We start from the raw sequence: 13,324 nt of genomic DNA, 5'->3' as shown, positions 1-13,324 counted from the left end.
ATAGAGAGATGCGGAGAAATAGGTAAAAAGAAAGTGGTGGAGAGAAAAGAGGGGTGAAGAAGAGAGGGGAAGATGGAGAGAGAGAGCCTAGAGCTACAAGGGGAGGGGTTAAGGAGAGAAGGAGGGAGAAAGGGGGAGAGAGAAAGGAAGGGAGGGAAAGAGACACAAATATTTGGAGGGTTGTTTTGAAGGATGGATTGAGAAAGGTAGGAATGAGTAGTGGGAGAGGAAGTGAGAGGGAGAAATTTGGGTGAGAGAGGTGGAAGAGGGAGGATAGAGAGAGAGGGAGAAAGGGTTGAAGAAGGGAGAGAGGGAGCAACATTGAGAAAGAGAGTGGGAGGGACAAGGAAACTGACAGAGATTGGGGGTTACTATCGAGTAGGGAGGGATAAAGAAAGATGTGATGGGAGTGGGAGAAAGGTGAAGCGAGAGTGGGAATATGTTGAAAAATGCAGCCAGAAAAACTCAATTTGATTTTTCTTTGATTAAATTGAGAAAATTCGAATTTCCACATCAACAAACTACTTGGATGTAGTTAACTTGTGTTATATGGCTTGTGTCACTCAATTTACTCACTAAATTTGAGTTGGAGGAGTTAGAGTTCAGTTAAGCATATGGGATTTCTAATTTGTAGCAATAAAGGTTAGTTATTTCAAGTTGCTTTCAATTAAACTAGTTCCAAATGTTGGAGGAACTAGTCAAAGATTAGTTGTGTAGTGAGACTTCAGTCTAACTCAGTGGTCATCCACTTAACTGATCAATCAACCCAATATATCTAGTTCATGTAGAGAATTCGATTTCCCAAGTTGTAGTGGAGATTCCAAGGTGGTGTAACATCAATTGTAGACTAGTCTTAAGTGTACATGTATTGTATGTAGTTAGATGATCAACCTTAGAAATTGTGCAATCAATTTGAGGAAAAAATTGACTAAGTCTAGGCCAAAGCCTCTTAGTAGGAAGAGACATAGGTTAACCACTTGCAAGTTTTGCTCAGTTGAGCAAAGCAACTGTAATACATCTCTATTCATTATATTAATGCAAGAAAGCATAGGGGCTTTTAGTATATTTATTTCCCCTAGAAAAATACTTTGTGCATGTTTTTTATTTCTCATCGCATGTTTGTGAATGATGTTCTAAATTGTGAATTGAATTCTATAGAGTAATAGAGTAGGTTTGTGTCTTATTATTTTGATTAAAATTTCAGGAGCAGTTGAAAATATACATCATAATTTCTATATGGTATTAGAGCGCGATTCATATTAGAGCATAAATTTCGAAGTTTTGTTTGTTTGTTTGTTTTTTTTCTTCACATGTGGTTCACGGATACCCATGGTCATTGGGTAGCGGCTTCGTCCATAGTAAGAACTAGGTAGATCGACCCCAAAGGGGATCACTCCCCTCGGCCTATATTTAGACCTGACCCCAAGAGCTTTCGGGAATTGACCCTGTGACCTCCCGATTGGCGAGGCACTGACTTGATCAGTTGAGCTAACTCTTGGGGCTAAATGAATTTTTAAGTTGTTTCTCAAGAGGTTTGACTTTGTAGCTTTAGTGTAGGAGGATCGCTTTAGAGTTGGGAGAATGTCCTTGAATGAATTGAGATTAGAGTATTCCTTAGAAGGCAACTCGAATTTCATTACATGGAAGGATCTCATGGAGGAGGTTCTTGATGATAATGGCTTGCTAGAATACATCAAGAGAGATGTTGCAAAACCAACGCAATCTGATGCCCATGACCTAGTCCAATGGAAAAAAGATGTATCCAAGGCTAGGAGAATAACCTTGAAGGGAGTGTGAGACCACATTATCACAAATATCCATGGGAAAAAAATGGATTATGAAATGTGGCAAGCACTGATAGATATGTTCTAGAATAGCAACAACCATAGGAAATTGGCGCTAAGAGATAAACTTCAAAATCTTAATATGCAAAAGAATGATACTATTTAGTAGTATCTCAGTAGGTTCACACAAGTTTGTGATGATCTCGCAAGAGTTAGTGTTATGATTCTAGATGATGACTTGGTAAGAATGGCCCTTCTAAGCCTTCTGAAGAGCTGGCATAGCTACCAAGATTTAGTTAATGAGGGGGAGAAACTACCGAATTGGGAACACTTATGTTCTGATTTGGAATATGAGGAAATAAGGCAGAATACTAGAGATGGAACTTTATCTGAGGGTGAGGATGAAGAAAAATTTACATTGGTTGGAAAGGGAAAGAAGGGAAAAGGGAAGAAATCTCAAGCCAAATGAGAATCCATCCAAGGGGAAAAGAAGAAATATTTGTCCAAAATAAAATTCTTCAATTGTCATGAATTTGGGCACTATGCCACAAAGTTTCCACACAAAATAACAAGGAATAATTCTTCAGGAGTAGAAGCAGGTGAAGATTTGGTTTCACCCTTATCACATTGTTGGGCCTTAGTTTTGGTCTTATTTTTGCTCAAAGAAACTTAATTATCCATCTATTTTCCATCAATTTTCCCTTCATTTATCCCATTTTGATGTATATTTGATATCCATTCAGGTATTTAATTTTAATTTTTCAATTTCTAAAGTTTTTATGAAAATTTGGTTTTTAGTGCAAAATTGGCAGATTCAGAAATTCTCGTAATAGCTCTATGGTTGATATGGTTGCAGGACACTTGGGCACGAATGGAATGCATGGATGGATAGCTTGGGAACTAGGACTAAGCCAACAATGCTTAGTTCGAACAGAACAAGCTTTATTAGGCCCATTTGGTGCTAGTCAACCATGACTAGTCATGCAGGAATCCCATAGAAATAGGGCAGTTTTGAGATTTCATAGGAATGGTCATCTTTCTTGGGATGGGGATAATGAATTCGACTTAGATAGGTGGATGAGAGTAGATGGGTTTGCTTGAGTGAATATAGATCAGTTTGTTCATGAGACTTCTTATTTAAAGCCAAAACTTTGATGGCTTATGTATTGATATTGTGATATACTTTTATGCTGTGACATCTTTGGATTGAGGAGTTAATTTGAAGACTTGTGTTATTATTATTTTGCTGTTCAATGATATGGATGTGTGACTGATTTAAGCTTCTGATATCACCTCTCAAAGTGTGCAAGGCAAGGGTGGAGGGCCCCCATTCTAAGCTACGTACACTTCCTTGTTAACTAGTTTCATTTCCTTGTAATCTGGTTGATTGTAGCACTAGTTTTTCAAAGTTTTATTTCAGTTTGCTTTATGGTTCATGCATAGTGATTGATTTCATTAGTTAATATCTTATTCATAACTTTATTGAGTTGGAAAAACAGGTGTTCAAGTTGGGCATCCCTTCTGCTAAAATGATGAATCAAAACTAGTTTCTTTTGTTTGCATGCAAGTAGTTTTATTTTCATTAAGATTTGGATATTGAGATGAATGAATTATGATGGAATATCTTATGTGTCTCTTAAGTTAAGAGCTTCTTTCATTAATAATTTATCCATCTTAAGCTTTTGGTTTCGATCTCTGATTCATTAAGTGATAATTGAGGTGAAGGTGAACTTCTTGAGGTCAAGAACCCTTTCAATATTTTTCTCTTTTTAAGCTGATTGAATTAGAGCTATAAGATGTACTACTTTTAGCTTTTGAATAACTTATCTTTCAAGGTTTGATTATATCTGATCTTCACATATAGTGAACTTGCCTCAAAGCATAAACAACCCGGATTGATAAGAATAATTGTGTTAATTTAGGACCACAAATTAGCTCAACATTTTGGCGCCGTTGTCGGGGAGGCAAATATCGGCATAGCCAATAGAAAGATCAATTTCAAAGCCACAAAAAAAAAACATTAGGTACTTTCCATTTAAGTTATGTTTCTTTATGCCTAGATATAGAGATCCTCAAGGTAGATTTATCAAAAACCCCCCACAAGTAGAAATAGGATCATCACACACCCCAGTTACTGGTAATCCAACAATTGAGGAGTTGGTAGAAAAACAAAGAACTGGCCAAAGATTAACCTTGATTGAAAGGCAAACTTTGTTAGCTTGGGAAGCAAAACAAAAACAATTCTCCACTTCCGGAAAACAAAAAGAAAAAGGAAAACAACTTGTTTTTCCATCCATAAATCCTCCTATCTTCCAACAACTTGAAATTCCACTTGAAATTGAAATAAATCAAACAATGGCAGAAGAGGGACATGGATCCGTTATTCTCACTCCTGAACAACAAAGGGCTGAATATGAAAGACAACAAAGAGAATGGAGAAGAAAGAGAGAGGAAGAGGCAAAACAAGAAAATGATAGGAAGCTAGAAAACGACCGGAAAAGACAAGAAGATGGAATTGATCAAGAAACTACTTTTGGTTTTCCAATAGTAGATACAAGTGCAATATTGGGAGAAGAAGTAAAAATGAAAAATATTCCACCTTATGTATTGCCAAACTTTTATGGAATGTCTACAGAAGATTCTAATACATTTATGTTTGAATTTGATATCCTATGTAGAACATACGGATATACTGATGACGTTCATAAACTTCGTCTTTTCCCTGCAACATTAAAAGCAGCAGCTTTAAAATGGTTTATGGGTTTAGGAGAACAAACAATAGCCTCTTGGGATGATATGCGATCTGTCTTCCTTAATAAATATCAAGCTTATTGTAGATCTAGAGATTCAAAGGAAGATTTTTTTAGAATGACACAACAAGAAGATGAAAGTTTAGAAGAATATTTGGAAAGATTCGCATATAATCTTCAGTAATCTAAAGAACATTCTCTAAATCAAGAAATTGTTCGCACAATCTTTCTCAAAGGTCTAAGGGATGAATACCTTGACATTTTCAATGTGATGGGTAAAGGAGATATTTCAAACCTTCCATTCGATGAAATTGTCGAGTTATGTCAAAAATATTCTAGAGGAAGATAAAAAACCGGAAGAAGGGAAGTAAGTTCAAAAGCAGCAAAGTCAGCTGCAGGAGGGATAACAAGAGCTGAAATAGGAAGTCTATTGGAAAATTTCAAAACATATCCCTTGAGTACATTAGGGACACAAGTAGATGTGCTAAAGGCAAACAAGAAGAAAGAAGAACAAGAACAAGCTCTAGCAATCTTTTGTTCCAAATGTAAAAAGAAACATCCTTTGAGAGAATGTCCTTTGGATAGTATTCAGGTTTGTGGTCTTTGTACAGGCAATCATTCCACAGAAAATTGTGTAAAATTGAAAGAGTTACAAATGAAATCAATGGAAGAAGTGCCGGGGATGGAAGGTTTCTATTATGTTGCACCACGAAGACCATGGCAACCTAGGATGCCTCAACCAAATCAGCAACAATTCCCTCAACAAAATTATTCCTATCCACCTCATAATCCTTGGACCCCTCCAATGCCATGGCAAGCTTGGCCTCCACAACAATATTCACAACAACCTGCACAAGGTTGGAGAGGATATGGTTATGGAAACCAGCAACCTCAACAGTATCAACAACAATACCAGCAACAATACCAACAACCATTTGCATATCCACAATATCCGCAATCCATACCCTTTCAACAACAACATTCTGTATATCGGCAATCCATCCCATTTTCACAACATAATCCACCATCATTGTTGACCCAACCACAACAGTTACAGCTACCTACAAATCAACCCAGACCAACTCAACTACCGGCCCAACCAATGGCCAATCCAAATAATAAGGTGGACAAATCTGCATACACTGTGGATGAAGCAACATGTTTTCCTACATATTCGATCCTTCCTCTTAATGATGTCCATCTAAGGTCTGGAAAAGTGATTAAAAAGGATTCTCCTCCAATTATAGAAGAACCAACTGAACAAGGAGAATCACCTGAAACATCACAAACTGAGGTACAAAATCAGAAAGGAACAAATGTTACAACACAAACACCACCTTATCCTGAAAGGTTAGTGGAACAACAAAACCAAATAATCCTTCCTGAATTTGATATCTTAGATGAGTTAAAAAATGCTTACGTAAAAATTCCTTTGTTGAAGGAAATTAAAGAAATACAAATATATGCTAAAACAATAAAGGAATTGTGCATCCGGAAATCAGAGAAAAAGAAAAAGGATCCTACTACAATCCAAGTCATTGGTAAGTTAGCAAGCCTCATGTCTATACAAACCATAGTAGAAAAATATATTGATCCTGGTATCCCAATGGTTACCATATCAATAAATAATTTCTCAGTACCAAATACATTAATAGACTTGGGAGCAGCTATAAACGTAATGACAATGGAGACAATGAAAACTTTGCAATTAAACAACATTAGATCAACTTCTACAATCTTGGAACTAGCAGATAGATCTAAAGTTGTTCCTGAAGGAATATTAGAAGATATCATAGTCTCCTTGGATTCATGGGAGTATCTTGTTGACTTCCTGATCTTGCAACCGAAGACAAACTTGGGAGGACATCCTCTAATCTTAGGCAGACCATGGTTAGCTACTGCTGAAGCCTTCATAGGATGCAGATCTGGAAGCATGATTATTCCACATGGAGATGAAAGGAAACCTATCACTCTTTATTCACCTGAACAATCCACTTCTTTAGAATCAATACTTGAAACTCAATAAAAGCAGCAACCGAAATCAGTTTTAAGTATAAATCAATTCTTTGATTTTAGAGAAGAAGAAGGGAATGAGGACTTAATGGATCTTTTCATTTCAGAACCAAGTATTTCAGAGCAGCTTAGGAAAGCTCAATATGAAGCTGCAAGTAACCTTTTGAATCAATGTTTTCAGGAAACATGTACAATTCAAACCTTGCAGAAATCTTTTATAGATATCTTTCCTGTAAACACAGTCTCCAAGCCAACAATCAAAACAATTGAGGTTCATCCTGGAAAACATCTAAACATTGGAAATGAATTGCAACTAGCACAAGAGCAAGAGGTAATTGGACTATTACAGAAATATTCAAAAGCTTTTGCCTGGGATTATACTGATATGCATGGAATTCATCCTAGCACATGTATCCACCACATCTATACAGATGATCAACTTAAACCTGTAAGACAACCTCAAAGACGAATGAATCCCATGATGAAGGAAATAGTGAAAGAAGAACTGCAAAAATTGTTAAAAGTTGGATTCATCTATCCTATTTCAGATAGTCAATGGGTTTCTCCACTGGTTATTGTGCCAAAGAAAAATGGAAAGTGGAGGGTATGTGTGGACTACCAGGAATTAAACAAAGCTACACTCAAATATCATTTTCCTCTACCCTTCATTGACCAAGTGTTAGACTCATTAGCTGGAAAGAAATTTTTCTTCTTCTTAGATGGGTTTAGTGGATACAACCATATAAGAATAGCAGAAGAAGACCAAGAAAAGACAACATTTACTTGCCCATGGGGAACCTATGCATATAATGTTTTGCCATTTGGTCTATGCAATGCACCTGCAACTTTCCAACGAGCAGTACTTGCAATATTTGCTGATCTAATTCATGAATGTGTAGAGGTCTATATGGATGACTTCATAGTTTACGGGAACACATACAATGATTGTTTAAACAACCTTGAGAAAGTTTTGAAACGATGCATTGAAACAAATTTTTCATTAAGCAATGAGAAATGCTATATGATGTTGATAGAAGGAATAGTTCTGGGACACCACATTTCTGCTTCAGGAATAAAGGTGGATCCAGCAGAGATCCAAGTCTTAGTAAACTTAATGCCTCCTACAACACAGAAAGAGGTAAGAAGTTTCTTAGGCTATGCAGGCTATTATAGATGATTCATTGAAAACTTTAGTAAAATAGCCCAACCTCTGTTCAAACTATTAGCAAAAGATATTGAATTTCACTGGACAAATGATTGTCAAAATGCATTTCAAATTCTGAAAGAGAAATTGTCAGTTGCCCCCCTTCTTCGTGGGCCAAACTGGTCTTTACCATTTCATATCTCAACTGATGCATCTGATACCTCGATAGGTGCCTCTCTTGGACAGAAAGAGAACTTGTTCACTTATGCAATATACTTCATAAGAAAAAATCTAACACCTGCAGAAATGAACTACACAGTCACAGAAAGAGAAATGTTAGTTGTTATACATGCAGTAAATAAATTTCGGCACTATATAACAGGATATCAAGTTTTCATTCATACTGATCATTCAACAATCAAATACTTGATGAATAAACCCATCAACAATGGACGAATAACAAGATGGTTACTGTTACTGCAAGAATTTAATATCACAATACAAGATCGGCCAGGTAAAGAAAATCAAGTGGCTGACTTTCTGTCCCGCATACACTCACCCCCCAATCCAAATCCAGCTGTAGATAACTTTCCAGATGAACATCTGTTTGCCATCACAGTCAAAACACCATGGTTTGCAGATATTGCAAACTATTTATCATCTGGAAGGTTTCCAACTCAATTCACTAAAAAGAAAAAATACAAAATTGTTAGAGCAAGCTCTATATATACATGGGTCAATGGTGATTTATTTTATACTGGTTCAGACCTGATAATTAGAAAATGTGTACGTGAAGATGAAATATTAGACATTTTAAGAGCATGTCATGATGAACCTTGTGGTGGCCATTTTGCAGATAAACGAACAACGTATAAGGTGCTACAACTAGGCTATTACTGGCCATCCATCTTCAGAGACTCTAAGAAATATGTCAAGCAATGTGACAGCTGCCAGAGAACAGGACGACCAATAACATCAGATGAAATGCCACTGAAGCCACAGGTTCTCATAGAACCATTTGAGCAGTGGGCACTTGACTTTGTTGGACCTATCAATCCACCATCAAATGGGAAGAGGTACATCTTAGTATGTACAGACTATGTAACCAAATGGGCAGAAGCAAAAGCAGTTAACAGAGCAACAGAAGATACAATCGTCACCTTTCTTTTTGAAGAAATCTTTGTCAGATATGGAGTACCTAGACAAATTGTAACAGATCAAGGCACACAGTTTACATCAAAGCTGGTACGAGATCTAACGGAGAAATACAAGATCAAACATAGGAAATCTACACCATATCATCCACAAGCAAATGGGCAAGTCGAATCAACAAATAAAGTCCTGGAAAGTATTATGACAAAAACAGTACAGATGAATAGAAAAGACTGCTCTGAAAAATTAAAAGATGCGCTCTGGGCCTATAGGATCACTTGGAAAACAACAACTGGTTTCAGTCCATACCAGTTAATATATGGGAAGGAGGCTCTACTGCCTATAGAGTTTTAGATACATACATACAGACTAGCAGCTGAACTAGGACTCAACTTGACAGAAGCATAACGGCAGCGGATAATGGAACTGAATTAGTTAGATGAGCATCGTCAGCAAGCTATGGAACATACTACATTAGTGCAACAACAAAGAATGAAGTGGCACGACAGATATATCAAAACAAATACATTTCACAAGGGAGATTGGGCATTGCTTTTCGACTCCAAATTCAAAGACTTCAAAGCAAAGTTCACAACACACTGGCTAGCAAGGAAAATTTTAAGGATGGAAAATTTTCTTGAAGTTTAAAACATTGGCGAATCTCACTAATCCCTAATATGAAAATTATAAATGTTTATTGATATATTTGTAAAATTAATCAAATTTATAATTATTTTATATATAGTCTCTCTATAATGTTGGCGATTTTTAAGGTAAAATAATTTTATATTCTAAAATTTGGGCGAATCGTCTTTTATAAAATTGGAAATTGGCGAATCTTTTTTGTGGAAAAATCATGGAAAATTAGCCCACTGGGCGAACATTAGCCCCTAAAATTTTCCATGCTGGCTAGGCCCATATGAAATTGACGAAATCTTTGACAATGGAGCAGTAAGGATCAAGACAATCGACCAGGATTCCACTTCATTTATAGTGAATGGACATAGGCTCAAAGTTTACAATAGGCCTATCAGTAAAGAAGCATTTATAAAACAACTGATCGAAGACACAGAACTGGAACTTATGGCGCAGGATCCGCCATCTTCCAGTCTACTAGTTGAATAAAACATATATGAAAAAAAAAAAAAAAAAAAATATATATATATATATATATATAAACAAAAAAAAAAAAAAAAAACAACATAAAAAATAAATAACTTGTTTGCAAGTGAAAACCAGGCAACTGGCACATTACAAGCACGGATTCATAGGGGAAAACCAAGGCAACTTGGACTCTATGAATTCTTCCTACTTGTTCTATTGTTCTCAGATACATTTACTGCAGGTACACTCCACCAACCAATGACTTGAGGACAAGTCATATCTTCAACAAGGGGGGGAGACTTGCATTTGCTCTTTAAGTGGACAGCTGAAGTTGCAAACATCAGCTCTTTAGCTGGAACGCTGGAATATAAACAGAACTTGTATTGTCAATAAAAGACTTGCATTTGCTCTTTAAGTGGACAGCTAAAGTTGCAAACATCAACTCTTTAGCTGGAACGCTGGAATATAAACAGAACTTGTATTGTCAATAGAGGGACCTGATATAACAAATCATTGCCAAGGGACCTGAAAGACCTGCCAATGTCAACACAACATGTGCATATTTTGTAAGCAGAAAAAGGGACCTGAAACAACGAATCATTACAGAGGGACCTGATTATCAATTCAAGAATTAGAACATGACGAACAAGGAGCAGAAATAAAGTCTACATTTGGATCCATCTACAACATCTGATCAATTGATTTCATCCTACTTGTACAGCCATCATCTAGGGGAGTATATGTGGTCATTTTGTGCTTTAAAAATTCAAATTTTTCTTAGAAATTTTTAGTTTTTGTTAAGTTGAAATTAGTACCTGGGGATATTCATTATCATTTATATCCTATATTCATATAACCCTTATACATTATAACCCTATTTCCTTTCATTTCCATGCATTCCCTCTTTTCATTAATCCTACTACCCCTAAGTATTTTTCTTTGTGGGCTTAAAAAGGCCAAACTGGGACAACTTTCAACCTGCACATACAACTCAAGCATTAGTCATGGTGATAATTTTAAATATGACCAAAGATGGTCATTTTAAAATTATAAAGATGTGCATATAAATCATGTGTTATCTAACAATCCCTATATGCCATATGCAAATATTTATGCGCTATATGTATGCGCTATGGTCAAGATGGTGCAATAAAAATAATATGCGAATATACATAGCCTATAAAGGAAGAGCGCATATGATATATCATAACCCAAGCGCAAATTTACATATGATATAAAGGGAAGGCAAATGATATAAATCAAAGTGCAATTGCATATGATAAAGGGAAGGTACGCATATAAGGGAACGACTGCAAACCATATGGCATGACCATATGCAAAACACGAAACCATGATTGCATATGTGGTAGGGAGTATTGTGTAAGGCTTCAAACTCAATAATTATCCATCCTCCAAACTCATTGTAAAACTAAATGCATTGGTTAAATATCATTGCATACGCATGACGGTGGTAATTATATTATATACAGCCAGAAGTTAAGAGACCAAATGAAACGTTGTCAACAAAGCGACAACCAGCCAACACACAGGTACGAGCTTAACACAGTGGCATGGCAACTCGTTGTCATTGGAAATTATACTGCGCAAGTATCATGCGTATCAAACGATGATTTGGCCATCCTCATGACACAGTCGGGCGACTGGTCAAACAGGACGGCCATGTAAACCACGCAGCGCAAACACCAATAGATACAGAGAGCAGTACAACCCCTGAAACGGTCATGAACCGATTAGCTTATCACTGTTCAAAGCCATAACCCTCATCACTGTTAAAAAAATAATTTGCGCTGTTCAAACCATAATCCTCATCACTGAATAGCTCAGAGAAATGGTGATTGAAGCCGCAGCCTGGTGAAAAGAAGAGTGGACTGAGTTGGGTGGATTTAAACAAATCGTTCCGTGTTTGACGTTCAGGGTAGCAAAGTTTTGGGGATTTGATCAGGTAAGGTGTTGTTTGAAGCTCGGCATATAGTGAATCTCGGTCATAAACTATCAGTTATTAATGGTAACGATTGCTTTGCCTTGCCACCAGTCAATTGAGCAGTTAAACCAAGATTTGGAGAGCCAAATATCCCTCTAAGTGCTCGGTGATCTAAGGTATGCCGAAATTGTAGCCTCCAACTCGTTGATTTGCTGCGTGAATTTTGGTATGAACCCTTAGTGGATCACGCTTCACTTAAATACGAATGCATTGCATGGTTAACACGTTAGGATTTGGCATTGTTATGTGGAGTTGTTATGGCGTGCCGTGTTAACAATGAAATCTATGAACAGAGGATGCACAAAACTTAAACTGTTATGGCATGTTATGTTGAATGGCGGTGAGTGGTAATTAAGATGTGAAGTGCTGTAGAATGCGCACTGCGCTTTGTTGTTGTCACACCTTGTTTGCTTGTGCGCCATTTTAAACATTAAAACAAACAGTCAAACCGTTATGAAATGACATGGGTCCATAACCCTTGCTGCGCACTGTTGTTTTCATTTGCACCAAAACAGGGGATTGAAATGCCTGATGATTGAATGAATAATGCCTTGTGAAATTTCTGAATTCCAAAGAAAGATTGATTGCCGAGCCATTTAAATACAACTTAAATGCACTATTATTTGTTTTTATCTCTATTTTGAGGCCGAGAGTTTTTAAGTTTTTATGAGACAACCGAGAGTAGTTTTTGCAAAAGTTTTGATGGGCCGAGAGTTGTGTTTTGCAAATTTTTATGGCCAGGAGTATTTGCAAAATTTTTCATGATAAGGCCGCAAGCATGATTCCAATTTCCAAATGCTATAATATAGCCAAATGCATTTTTATTTTGCAAATATTTTTGATGAGGACGAGAGCATTTTGGAAATTGTTTTATTTTATGATGAGGCCGAGAGCCATATAAACACTCCTTCAAGTTTTCTTGGTTGAACACACACACAGTAAAACAATGGTTTGAATTTTGGCAACGAAATAAGGCGATGAGCGTATATGAACATTGTTTGTATATGTATTTTTGTTTTCAAAAGCAGAGAGCGGCATATTGACAGGGTATACAGGCATTTGTTTGCATTGAACAGAGGATTAAAACAGTACTGTTGCTGAGAGCAGAGTCAAATAGAGGTGAATTGAGTTGATTGAAAGGAGGAAGGTAAGGTTCTTTTCCTTCAAAAATTTCATTTTGAAATCAAACAAATAATTATATCTTTCTTTCAAAATGAAATTAGTAACAGCAGAGGAATTCATTCATTGGTTTACAGAAGCAATGTCAGTCAGAGTAGAGCCAAAATTCCAGATAGAGAGCTGGGGGAAGGAAACTATAGAAAAACTTTACCAAGCAGGAATGATAAGTTTCCTACAAAAATTTGATGGCCACTCT

Source organism: Pinus tabuliformis, chromosome 7 (assembly GCF_031772625.1).
Source record: "Pinus tabuliformis cultivar Carrire ecotype Pingquan chromosome 7, CPIR1, whole genome shotgun sequence".
NCBI classification, from domain to species: domain Eukaryota; kingdom Viridiplantae; phylum Streptophyta; class Pinopsida; order Pinales; family Pinaceae; genus Pinus; species Pinus tabuliformis.
Note: the sequence above shows the minus strand (reverse complement) of the source record.